Below are 14,780 nucleotides of genomic sequence, written 5' to 3'. Positions count from 1 at the left end.
CCAGTTGAAAGTTTGAGGTAACAAACATAAAATAAAAAAAACATACGAATTGAGAACCTCCTCCTTTTTTGAAGTCGGTGAAAAATAAGCCGTCTGGGAGCTTTTTATAGGCTTACAGAAAAGTCCGCGATGGCATATGTCTATCTCATAAGGATAATTAAAATACAATATCACAGAAGCTTAATTGGATTAATTGTCTAACTGGGCGTTATCCATTTTACAAATAATGCATGGGATTAGATCGGGACACGATACAATTAAAATATTAAATTTTCACTACTATCTGTTAATGGAACTAAATAGTAGTAAAAATTAAATGAAAAATGATTGCTGCAATGCTATAAATAAATCAAGTTCGCTGTAATTTCTCTGTTTCGCCTTTCTAGTAGAGCAAGAAAATCTATTGTTGCTCTTGCATTGATCGATATTTCTTTCGATCGTGTTCTTACAATAGCAGAGCCGTTACAATGGCGGGCGCGGCGGGTCACGAGCTGTGTTGCCAATGTGCCACTTCCACTTGGAAGTCGTGCTCCGGACCGACACGCTCCGCCGTCACCAGCGACGCTCGGCATCCGGCAACCTGGGCGGGCGGCAGCCAGCGTGCACACTATATAGTATCGATCAGCGTCTAGCGCAGGCGCGGCGGCCCCCGCTCTCTGGCGCTCAGCTGTCGAGCGGTGACGGCGCGAGGCGACTGCGGCGCACCTTGTGAACTGTGTGTGATACACAAACGGCGCTCGTCGCTCGCCGAGTACGCCCGCGTCGCCCGATTACCGCCGAACGCGCTATTTGTTGGGCCCCTGCACCGACACTCTGCACACAGGTGTCGGCAGACGACCAGCCCTTCCGCTGTTGGCTGAGCGCGGGCCTCCAACCGCGGTTTCTCCGGCCCTCTGCGCTTCACACATTTGTCGACCTCTGAGAGTCTCAATGTTTATAAACAGCCGGCATCGATCTTGATGACACGCTGAACACTTATCGATGCCGAGCCGGCGTGGCCGGGAGGAGACTTCATGTAGACGGCGGCCGGACACCACGTACGTATTCACTAGTTAATTGTTTCGATCGTCCTTGCAGCTGTGTGACAGCAAACCACCGTAGCGCTCTGATAAATCTAATAATAAAGTTAATGCTATTATCTGGTTACGCTACATTTATTTACATTAGCTGTACAGCAAGGGTGCCAATGTGTTGTGTATTGTTACTTGACTGCAGAGTGGTGCACTGCGCAGGGTAGACTATGACCTGCCGGGCTGCCGGCTGCACCTTGCGACCGACGGTTACGCAATTTACATTGATATTGCTTACTTAATTATAACAATTATCCGTCTATTCTTAATTCCACTGCTTGCTAGAAATCTACGATATCTTACTATTCTAGGATACGAGAGGTCACGGGTTTGAGTCCCGCATCATTTATAAAATTTTGTTTTCAGTTTTATTTGTGTAATTAATCCCAGAAGTGAGGGTTATCACTTTATGAACATAACAAATTACTCTAGGATACCTTCTCTTGGCGAATATTACATTTAGTGCGTGTAATATATATGTTATATATTGTATAAATGATATTTTGAATCTAATTTTATATCCTCATGTTGAAGGACTCTATATAGACTATTGTCATGTTTTTTTACAGAAAGGTATTACTATCATTACGTTCTATGTATACACTATTTACGGGCACCTAGATAAATAACCTGTTTCACTGGCATCTTCAGATTATATCATAATTCTACTTAGCTTGCATCATCTTATACTTTAAATGAATAAGCAAAAAGTAGTTTCTGTTAATTTCGTCATTATATTTCGATGGAATTGATGAAAAATGATCCCAGAATCTAAACAGTTACTTGCATTGCTATTCATAAAATAAAAAAGCAGGCTAAAAACATTATCCACACCAATTATATTCCTTAGCTCCCAGTAGTTTTGCGGAGCGGGCTGCACCGATCTAACTCTTCGTTTTAAACTATCCCAAATGTGCTCTATGGGATGAAAATCAAATCTTCTCCAGGAACCGCTAATGCGGGTTGTACGTAAGGAATTAGGACTTCTGATATGTACTGTAACTTCATACGGTCCAATACATTAATCGCTGCCCAAAACATAAATGGGCCTCTACCATAAGGGATTATTTCTTCAAAGAAAACTTCTGTGAAACGCCTGTGTATTCGCCGACGTCTGGACGATGGAGTGAAATATCAAGCCAATAGGCTTCATCCGAGAATAATACTCAACCCCAGTCCTCTTGAATCCACGTCACACAATTTCGAGCGAAGCTAAGTCTAGCAACTCGCGGAGTAATTAAGTCCACGGGCTGGACGGCCGGCGACTGCATATATTAGCAGCGAGAAGCCTCCTCCTTACAATCCATAAGCTGGTTTGCACATCTCGAGAGTCTTTTTGAGGTCGACATAAGAAGATTTCCGATTTTTCAATGCCTGGTTCACCAAGAAGAGGTAATCTCGAGATGTGCATGGTTTTCTTCTAGACCCAGGCCTTCTACTGACGGGACTAGTCACTTGATATAGTTGACAAGTCCTCTGGACAGTTGAAAGAATAGAATCACATTTAGCCTCTGGGACACATGACATTGACAATACCGTCCCTCAAGTAGCGCTATAATTTTGCTCGCTGTTATCGTTCTATCAACCATTTTAGAAACTGCTAAATGATATCAAGACTTACAAATATTTATTATTTGTAAACTATTCAAAGTGATTACGAACTATATCAACGATTCCCGCCACGATACGCAATTAACAGCAATTTTTGTTAAAGTCCAACTATGTCTTAAATTTTAATTTGGAATAAACTTTTTATGCACCGCGACACTTCACAAATGTGCCAGTTATATTCACAAATGATTATAACCTCTTTTGGTTAGTGTATTTTCCAAAGGGACGGAAAAAATGAAAACCGCCCGTTTCTTTTGCAAATGAGATTATATTATATTGGCATAGCGTCCTGTTCTGTAGTGACTTTGTTTTTGCCCCTTATGTTTTCCTATTATTTCAACGGCATGTGCACCCTTCATACGCAGACGTATCACAAACAATTCGCCGATGTCCCTAAATCTAAAATCTTAAAATAATGACTTTTGTGAATCTAACAAAAATCTTTAATTAAAAAAAAAAACAGATGACAACAACAACATGATAAATGAAACAGTACTTTGTGTAACTATTAGCCAGGGATCATCTATTGTTGTAAATTAATTCTTATAGATATCAAAATCCACCGAAACGATAATCTCATCGCAATTCGTCCAGTACCTACCCACTACCTAACTTGAAGCTAGCTGCAGTGTATTGTATTGTTGGGAAGTTCCTTAGTCAACAATTATTGTGGTGTATTGTTCTAATATTAGGAATAGCTTAAATAAATAATTATTATAGGAGTTTATATGCAATTTAAACTCAAATATTTTTATTCAAAATAGGATTTTACATCAATTACTATACTAATTCCCGTTCAAAAATATATGTAACAGACCTGAGAAGAATGGGCGCAAGAAATTCGGCGGGCTTACCTTACCTATAATAACCTATAATATAATTTTGTTTATTGTAACTTTAGTAACTTTGCAACACACATAACTAACGTTTATAGCTATGCGGAATCTAATTCACGTATTTAAAACTAAATAAAGTGTTCCCGCAAGCAGTGTTATAGCCATTAGACCATTATGTAGATAAGTCCCCTACCTCGATATGATATGAGTGGGTGTGGTTGTGGAGTCACATTAATAGAACCAGCCGGACAAATGCTGGTCGCCATCGTGTTTGTGAAAGATATTTTGTTTTTAAAGCGCTCACATGTAAGTACCGACACAAATTAATTGAAATGACCTTTGACAGTGCGATCGGCCGTGAGTCGTGATAACACCGCGGCCGCCGAACACGCCGCGGTTCTATTTACAGTCTGTTCTATGATATAATTCGTATTTGTTGTCCGTACAGGTTCAAGGTCAGCGTTCTCTAAACTCGAACTTACATAAAAGTGTTTACGTAATTCGTATTCTCGAATATTTAGTAGGTACATGGCTCTCAGATGTAATTACTTAATATTTAGATAAGAAAATTTACGGAGGCTGACTACAAACACTCGGCGTGCTTTCAATTAAGAGAGCATCCGTTGGTATCGAACGCAGTACCTACTATAATCAAAACATTATAATCGTACCAGCTAAAGCATTGCAACGATGAGTCACGGCTGAGTGTTCTTAATGTGGCGTAGTATTATTCGTGATTTTGCACACGAACGAATTGTCTGTTCAATTCACACGAGAGTCACTAATCTCGTACCGCACTGAAGTCGTGAACTATCGCCACAGTTTTTGTGTGGTTTGTCACCGCGCCCGGCCCCGCCCGGCCCCGCCCGCGGGCCTCGCTCTCCGAGGTGCCAGAATCCAGGTGCAGGTGGTCTTTTGACGTGTCGCAACTCGAAACACAGAACGCGTGCGTGTAAACGTACAATAATAACATAATTCTAACAAACACTAACAAGACCATAACAAATGGAATAACTAGTATCTGTTAAAGTGTCTTATAAAATTATTGACTACTTGACACACAGAAATACATGTTCAGTTTATTCTCAATTATGTATTTTTATATGTCTCTCTCTACTAGTAGGTACTTACCTAAATCTATAATTAACTAATTACGTAAATGTAACCCATTATTTATTTGCCTGCGGAAGCTTAGTAGGTACATGTTGATAGTATAAATATCATACAACATAGTTTCATCTAACGAGCGAATTCCTATATTCAATTATTATCAAAGAATAAAATACCTAGTCTTGCTATAAATACTGAAACAGAAAAATAAAATCTATTGCAAATAACATTTGTTACTTTTACTGTGTGTTAGTTTAATACATGAATATAAAACAATTTAAAATATAAAAAGCTTATTAGAAATGGCAGCCAATGGCTGCAATACTGACCTTTAAACAATGAGGCCAGTTATCAAGAGAAGCACGCACTTTTACCTAGGGAAAATTCTTCACTGCCAATCGAAAGGATTGTTTTAGGGACTCCAAATTATCATGGCGTTTAGAGCAAACCATACTCTCTTAAACTGACCATAAACCATAATCCAGCCGATTAAAATCGGGACTAGACAGCGGCCAGTCTTCAGCTCTGATGAAGTCCGAAACGTTCGTTTCCAACCAAGACTGCGTAGACCGGGCTTTATAACCCGGCGCCAAGTCTTCCTGGAAGGACCATTCTTGGTTATTATTCATGGTGTTGTTAAGGGGCTTCACTACCTTCTCAAAAATGGTATCTTGATACGCTTGTGCCGATGTTTCGGTACCTTTTTCACAAAAGTAAAGCTCAGTCACTCCTTCATAGCTCATACCCCATCACTGAAATCGGATAGTGCACACGTTGCACTCTGTCTGTCCTGGGAAGCTTCCTTGGTGTTTTGAGAATAAGTGTTTGTTAAAATGTTGCTCGTTTGTAAAAAAAAAAATTCCTCAGTAAGCAATGTTATTCTGTGACCTGCTTTTGCGTACCGCTTCAGTAGTTTTTAGATTTTACCACCCAATTCTTTAAATTTTTTTTAAATTATGAGTTTACGAATGTAGTACTTCTCATATAGGCTGCAAGTCCTAAGTCATCTTTAAAAAATACTACATGGTGCTGTCTTCATCTACCGAGATAAAATCTTTAGTTATTGGACAGGATTTCTTCGAATTCTTTCCCTTACTGCTATGACCACCTTTTTCGTACGAACATTACTTCTTTCTATATTTTTCTGTCACAAACAGAGGAGTTCTCATTGTACCTATGAATAGCCCCGTACACAAACATTTTACTGATACCAAGCGTATGGAGAGTTTTGAAAATTGGATTTGGCTCCATACTTACTTTTTGTAATGCAATCACACCGATTCGGTTCTTTTTATCACCCCACTCCATTTTAATATCGCAAAATATTGTACAATGTATTGGCGCTAAAATGAGAAAACTCAATGAAAAATCATATAAAAATGGCAGATTCCAAATTCAAATATAATATTTTGCTTATTTTTTATTGTAACAGTATTTATGACCAGACTAAGTATACCTAATAGTACAAGTATCGCTATCCTAAAGGACATACATGGGCCATGGTTGTGTCAGACAATAATATATTTTACAATTTAAGTTCCTATTTACATTCAGTTTGGAACAAAAAATAAAGTGCTTCCTATCCCGAGTTTTAATTTTATATTTTAAAAGTACTTTAAATTATTAAAATAATAAAATCGATCGCTATTAATTAAATTATAATCAACTAAGTGTGGCATCTCAGTAGTACATTTAAAAAATCGAGATTTTTCTGGAATATAATATCTCGTTAACCGGCGATTAGTTGCACCGACCATCAACCTCAACTGAATTAATTTTCATTCAAGTTGATTCAGAAAAAAACACTATTGAACCGTCAATTAATTTTTTACACTACATTTTGATCAAGTCAAGCAGCTTTTGTTCAGAAGAATCGGTAAGAAACTCAACACATAACAAACTGTATATATGTATGTCTCGCTCGCGTGAGCAGAATATACAAGACAAGCACAGTCCACAAAAAACTGTGGAGATAGTTTATAAGACGTGGTAGTGCATGCTCAACTGTATAGTTTATAAGACGTGGTAGTGCATGCTCAACTATATAGTTTATAAGACGTGGTAGTGCATGCTAAACTATATAGTTTATAAGACGTGGTAGTGCATGCTCAACTATATAGTTTATAAGACGTGGTATTGCATGCTAAACTATATAGTTTATAAGACGTGGTAGTGCATGCTCAACTATATAGTTTATAAGACGTGGTAGTGCATGCTCAACTAGTTTATAAGACGTGGTAGTGCATGCTCAACTATATAGTTTATAAGACGTGGTGGTGCATGCTCAACTATATAGTTTATAAGACGTGGTAGTGCATGCTAAACTATATAGTTTATAAGACGTGGTAGTGCATGCTAAACTATATAGTTTATAAGACGTGGTATTGCATGCTAAACTATATAGTTTATAGGACGTGGTAGTGCATGCTCAACTAGTTTATAAGACGTGGTAGTGCATGCTCAACTATATAGTTTATAAGACGTGGTGGTGCATGCTCAACTATATAGTTTATAAGACGTGGTAGTGCATGCTCAACTATATAGTTTATAAGACGTGGTAGTGCATGCAAAACTATATCTACTTAAAGCTTAGACATGGATTTTTGTAGACGCCTTACGTAAACTTTGTAATTCTTTAAATACTAAAATGGCTTAATCTCTACCATTCTCTTATCTAATACGACTACAGATTTATCTATCTTAACTTTAGAAACAAAAATGTTTACTTGAAACGCATAGCAGCTGGTATACATAAATACAAAAGACTTAACCTTATGAAAGAGACAAACAATAAACAAACGAAAAATAAAAACGGAAACATGCTCTTACTTAACTTACATTACAAAAATGGTCATTCGTTAGGCCAAGTGGTGACGTCATTATTTAAAATATATTATTAAATAAAGCAAAACTTATTCACATGAAATAAATAACTTAATCAAAAGTATATTAATAAATTAATGAAAATTATCAAATAACTAAAAATTCAATTTAATAAACCTTACTAATACATTTGGCTTGGCACCGACTTCAAAGCTATCATTAAGTAGATACAATATATGCAAAGTGACGCAACAAAAATACTCAAAAGTCAAAAACTGAAAGGCTTACATGAGTAAGTCAAAAAAAGAAAAAAAGTAAATTAATACTTATAAACACAAGAGCTATTGAGTATAGTAGATGCATCAATCCACACATACCGTAAATAAATAGAGGCATTATGTGAGCATTTCATAAAATAAAATATATAATAACTTTAACTTTAAAGGAAATAATAATAATAAAAAAATACATCAAGCAGACCTTCCGGTAACAAGATCGTCCAGCCCCCACGAGTAGCACCCGTTCACGAGCATGACGCATGGACCAGCCATCGCCTCCCTCGACCATATTTTAGGGAAGGGAACGACCCGCCACACGTCGCCGCCACAAGCAGAGGCATTTAAGCGAGCATGACGATACCTGCCACGAGAAATCTACCGAATAACAAAACAATTCAAGTTCATCTACATATTATGCAATACTTACTAAATGCCTCTACTTACAATTTTGTTTCAAATTACATAACTCATGATAATGATTATTAAAATTGATTAAAAAACAGAAACAATATTAATATTTAAATTATATAACTATAATGACATTTATCAAACTAAGACAGACATGTAACAGCCCAGCAGCTCAGTCCCAAGGGTTCTTTAGATCCAGATATTCAGATATTTTATAGTACCCTTTTGTATACAACTTTTTCTTTAGCACTGATTTATATTCATTTAAAGGTAAGTTCTGAATGTCAATAGGGACCTTATTATAAAAACATATACACAGACCTCTGAATGAAGTTGTGACTTTTTGGAGTCGACTTACATGAACAGCAAGCCTATCTCTATTTCTAGTATTGACATTATGAGTGTCACTAATTTTTTTAAACGAATTTATATTTTTTTTTACATAAACAAGGTTTTCATATATGTATTGCGATGTCAAAGTCAAAACTTTTATTTCCTTAAATTTTTTCCTTAGTGACACTTTTGGTCCTAATTTATAGATGGCACGAATAAGCTCGCTTCTGCAGTGTGAAAATGGTGTTAACATCGGCAGCATGTCCCCAAAGTAAAATACCGTATGTCATCAGACTATGAAAATAGCTGAAGTAGATCAACCTCGCGGTATTTTCATCCGTAAGTTGCCGAATTGTTTTAACTGCGTATGCTGCAGAACTAAGCTTTTTCGCCAAATTCATAATATGAGGACTCTATCTAAGGTAATCCCTAAAAATACGGTTGTATCTACAGGTTTCAACTCATCGTCTTTTACTACAATATTCAAATCAAATCAAATCAAAATATTTTATTGCAAGTCACATTTTACAGTAGGATGGTTGGTACATTAATGGGTAGACAATATGTGACGCCCTGCAAGGGCACAGCAACGTTATACATAAAATAAATAAGTCTTATACATTTTTTACATTCTTATACTATATTATAACTAATTCTCACACTTGTAATTAAAAAATTCGGGTAAATCGTAGAAGCATTTTGAAACTAAAAAATTTTTAAGATGTCTTTTAAATAGAGAAGGCTTCTCTCTATTTTTAATTTCGTTTGGGATGTGATTATAAATTTTTATTGCCATGTGGTGAGGGCTCGATGACACTAATGACATACTTGTTTGCGGAATTTTTAATTTGTTTAAATTTCTATTATTTCGCTTGTTATTTGGTAGTGTTGAGTATAAGTCCGAATGTTTTTTAATAAATTTACATGCTTCTAGGATGTAAATTGAAGTAAGGGTTAAAATTTTGTGTTTAATAAAATATGGTCTACATGAATCCATCTGCTGAATATTTTCTAAAATTCTGATACATTTTTTCTGTTGAATAAATATATCTTTTATTTCACTACAGTTTCCCCATATTAATATTCCATATGATAATCTAGAATGTGCATATGCATAATAAGCAGCAAGGGCAGATTTGAAATCTGTTACGCGTTTTAGTTGGTAAAGAGCATAAGTAAAAGATGACATTTTGCTTTTTAATTTCTGTAGATATGGCTTCCACGTCAAGTGTGAGTCTAAATCAATTCCCAGTAGTGTAGCTGTGTCAACTGTTTCAAGTTGTGAATTTTTGTAAGAATAAGATATATTTAAGGGGGACTTTTGATAAGGTTTAAAAGGTATAATTTTAGTTTTATTAATATTAAGTTCAAGATTATTATTATTTAGCCAATAAAAGATTTTGTCCATTTGTGTCAACCTGTCTAACAATAGGCAGGGAAAATTTAATACATTTGGTTTTTTTTTTCATTAAGAAGGAGATTATTGGTAGTGAACCATTCCACTACTTTGGAGATAGCATCGTTCACGTCATCAAAAGCAGTATGCTGTCTATGTAGTTTAAAAAGTAAAGAATTATCATCTGCAAACAATAATATCTCATGTTTATTTTGTACAAAGTATGGTAAATCATTTATATATACAAGGAATAGGAATGGCCCAAGAATCGAACCCTGTGGAACGCCCATGGTAATGGGAGATCCAGCTGACCTCTTACTGTTCACTTCAACCATCTGAAACCTGTTGCCCAAATAAGACTTCAGAAGGCCAAGCGCTTCTCCCTTGATACCATAATGATGTAGTTTCCTGATTAAGATTTCATGATGAACACAGTCAAATGCCTTGGATAAATCACAGAAAATACCAACGGCATGCTGACAATTATCCCAGGTTTCAAAAATTTGCTGAATAAGCTCAACACCAGCATCTGTTGTTGAGCGACCCCTTGAAAAACCAAATTGTTTAGTGCTCATTAAATTGTTACCATAGAAATGATTAAGCAATTGTTGTAAAATAAGCTTTTCAAATATTTTACTTAGCGTCGGTAGAATAGATATTGGTCAAAAATTTGCGGGGTCAGAAGAACCACCGGCTTTGAATAATGGAATGACTTTACTCTGTTTCATCAAATCAGGAAACACACCATTGTCAACACATAAGTTAAATATGACAACCAAGTATGGAGCAATACAATCAGCTATGGAGTGAATTATTTTAACGGAAAAGCCATCAAGATCAGCAACCTTTTTCAATTCTACTGATTTAAAGGCTTTCATTACATCATTGTAAGTAACATGAGTGAATTTGAAATCTATTTTACATTCATTTACATTAGACATAATTATAGATTCAGCAAGAGTGGCAGATGACTTTAGGGCCTTGGTGGTGGAAACTGGAATATCAGCAAAAAATCTTTCAAAAGCATCCGCAACATCTTGGTCTGTATCCAAGATTTTATCATTTATTTTTAAACTAAAATTTAAGTTGCGAGGTTTGTTTCTTCCAGTCTTACTGTTTATTACTTGCCATGTTGATTTTATTTTATCTGAACTATTTTTAATTTTATTACTTATATACATTGATTTTGCTAAGGTACATGAGCGTTTAAATATCTTTGAATAATGTTTTACATAGTTAGCAAATCTTTCTGAGTGATTATACAATTTTTCCTCTTAAAGTGAGTATAATTTCCTCCTTGTAATATGAATTCCCACCGTTGCCCAATCACTGAAAGACAATGAATTATTTTTCTGTATATACTTTGGCTTAAATATAACATTATATTCACCTTTGATAACATCAATAACAGAATCATATAGTTCATTTGGGTCCTCATAATAATTTAAATTAGGTAACTTCATTAAAGTATTTGATCTAAAATTATTTAGGCGACTAGTGTTCACAGGTACATATTTAACACTGTACTTAGGTTTACTATAATTAAAATTAAAAGTGGTTAGTAGGCCACAGTGGTCTGATTCTAATTTATTTATAATTGACTTTGACTGTGGAACAATATTGGTAAATATATTATCAAGACAGGTTGATGTAGTCACATTCTAGATGGCTCTAAAAATTAATTTACTAGATTATAGCATCGAAATAGGGATATTAGCTTAGTGCTCAGGCCGGATTCAACTAATAAATTGACATTAAAATCTCCACAAACAAGAATATTTTTATTATTTTTATTTCTAATTTTAAATAAAACTTCATCCATAATTTTTTCAAAAATGTCATATGATGCAGCTGGTGGTCTGTATACACTCATTACAACAAGCTGCTCAAGCTCTATACAGGCTATCTCAATAGTTTGTTCAACTGACAGGCTCACAATATCAGAAAGTTCTTTATATTTTAAACTTTATGAATCAGTATTAGAGAGCCTCCGTGTATTGCATTTTGTCTGTTGAACGAACTAGAAACCTGGTGCTTGCCAAAATTAAACATAAGCTGATGACTTTTTAACCAATGTTCTGTTAAACAAAGTATATCAATATCATTATTATTTAAAAACAGCTCAATTTCCAAGTGTTTCCCAGACAAGCCCTGAATATTTTGGTGCACCAGGTTAATAAAATTTTTATTATTAAATTTATCTAATATGGCTGTGCTATGCTTTATATTCAAGTTATTATTTTTTGTTGTATAAGATTTCAAATTAATGTCGGAGTTATTCTCAGTTGTCTTATAAACTAGTTTAAATGGTTTGGAAAATATTCCACAGTTTTAATACCAAAGGTACTACTAACCTGCTCAATAGAAGCAGGTGTCTATCTGTCCACCGAACAGGATAAGTTAATAAAATAATAATTTAGCACATGTGCTAATTGTCGAATACAATATTTAGAAAGATAATAATTTTCTTTAGTCAAATAAAAATACTTTCCAATAAACTTATTGGTTGGTCCATAAAATTGAAAAGACCATGACGACACGTCAAGGTATGCATATATAAATTTAACTTATGTCTATGATTATTTTCTCGTTCTGGCAAGCTCTGACTGAATGGTAACCCAAACAAAATTATTTTATTTACATTATCTATATATTTAAGGTAAAGGTTTATTACATTAAATTTTTAGTTATTTGATACTTTTCAGTTTTTGAAGTCGGTTTTTTCGTAAAAAAAACGTATTTAATTTATTATTTTTTACTTTTTAGTGTCAGTGAATAATTATAATAATATATAATCAGCCTGAATGAAAACTCCTAAAAAAGCCGTACACAAAAAAACAATTAATCATCGAGGTAAACAAAATTTTCATAAAAAATGTTCATAAAATGAAAAGTACTTGGCCAAACTATGTAATTTTTTTATGGGACGAAATGGCATCTATTCTGCATCGAACTAAATAAAAAGAAAAATTACGTAAATCGGATCTTAAATCTCAGAGTAATCATAAAAAAACCGATCGAATGGATAACCTCCTCCTTTTTGAAGTCGGTTAAAAAATAAAGAAGAAGTCCAGAGATAATGTAACCGGGTACTAACTGACAACTGTAAATATATTTTTTAAGATTGTTTTTTAATTTATGACATATTTTGTGTTCTTCTTTACTTACGAGCAACGTCTTAACAAACATGAGCGAGCGTCTCCATATTTGTACAATTACGTTACGTAAATATGTTCACCTATTAAATGAAGTTCAGACACGGCGCAAGTGCCTTTCAATTTGATGTCGCACGTACCTCCTGTGTTCTGAAACTGATCACTGACACATTGAACCAAGCCTGTGATATATCACTGCTGCACGTTGCTACTGTGTTCTGATACTGATCACTGACACATTGAACCAAGCCTGTGATATACCACTGCTGCACGTACCTACTGTGTTCTGAAACTGATCACTGACACATTGAACCAAGGCTGTGATATACCACTGCTGCACGTACCTACTGTGTTCTGAAACTGATCACTGACACATTGAACCAAGGCTGTGATATACCACTGCTGCACGTACCTACTGTGTTCTGAAACTGATCACTGACACATTGAACCAAGGCTGTGATATACCACTGCTGCACGTACCTACTGTCTTCTGAAACTGATCACTGACACATTGAACCAAGGCTGTGCTATACCACTGCTGCACGTACCTACTGTGTTCTGAAACTGATCACTGACACATTGAACCAAGGCTGTGATATACCACTGCTCAATACTGAACCGCTGAACTCGTTCAAGACTTCAGCAAAGGGAATCTGTACAAGCACATTGTCGAATGCGGGTTGAACACAACGCATGAGACGAGCCACGTCTGCTCTACCACTATGGGACGTCTAGCCGCGCTTAGCCATACACTAGACAGTTCTCTCTCTCTCTAACCTGAAAATTACCGATACAATGATAGCAGATGCACTCCCTTACGCACACTGAGACCCAGCATGAGGTAAAAAATTATAGTCATGTTCTTACCCGGGGTATGTTGAATAAGCTGTGTAGCTCCGCTAAGATATCTACGTCTCGTCACGAGTAACAAAGCTTGCTGCTTCGCCTCTCTACTGGGCCCTCCCCAGACAACTAGGCGTGCTAGGGAGGGATTCTCCGACTCTGTCCACTATAATTTTATGGTGGAAGGATTAAGGGAGAGATGGACGCTGATTCTCGTCACTGATCCAAGCGAAACACCGGCGCTAGCCCGCCGTGTGGCCACACAATGCCGGTCTCTAGAGCGAGTGTGTCGGTTATTTATTTGGATAGATACGCGTACTTGCATCTTTTACGTGTTATCGATTTGAAAGGGATTTGAACGCAGTCAAGGTACGCCCATACATTTTCCAATCTGAATATACTCGTATCCTCTATTGTAATTTGGTCGTTTTATACCTGCATAATGTCACCGATATAAAGTGCAACGCGGTGTCGCCGCCAACGCTGATGTCATGGATGCCGTCATGTCGCTGAGGCTGCGACTCCAATCTCCAACAATGAGTGACCACGTCACCTGGGTGCGGCCACGAGCATGGCTCTAAATACAATAAAGAAAAGTATAACATTCTATCTTATTGAGATCTGCAATGATCCACTAGAATCATGAAATTGGACGAGAACCGAGGCTTAAAACAGCAATGAAAGTATAATAACTTAAATATTGTTTACATTTAAAAAAAAAATTTTTTCATTCTTTATTTATCATTCAGTGGGAAGATGTTTCTTCAAGTACAAAATTTACTTGTAGGTTCATTTATACGAAACGGTTTTTGTATAAAATATTCGAACCTTCAGCTCGAAGATGTGCAGAATATTACTTTAAAGTGTAGAGAATTGACTTAATTGAATAGCCTTGAACTAAGTGTTTATTTACGTTA

At 35.8% G+C, this 14,780-nt stretch overlaps 1 protein-coding gene across 1 annotated transcript in view; it reads left to right on the top strand.

Moving 5' to 3' along the window:
• The first annotated feature begins 703 nt into the window (after positions 1–703).
• LOC126978756 (uncharacterized) overlaps positions 704–14,780 on the top strand; it is a 72,558-nt gene continuing 58,481 nt past the window's right edge. The window contains exon 1 of the mRNA XM_050827806.1: positions 704–1,037. The gene's annotated coding sequence lies outside the window, so the exon portion shown is untranslated. The remainder of the gene's footprint in view (positions 1,038–14,780) is intronic.

This window comes from Leptidea sinapis, chromosome Z (genome assembly GCF_905404315.1).
Source record: "Leptidea sinapis chromosome Z, ilLepSina1.1, whole genome shotgun sequence".
NCBI classification, from domain to species: domain Eukaryota; kingdom Metazoa; phylum Arthropoda; class Insecta; order Lepidoptera; family Pieridae; genus Leptidea; species Leptidea sinapis.
This window is presented reverse-complemented; position numbering and strand designations above follow the sequence as displayed.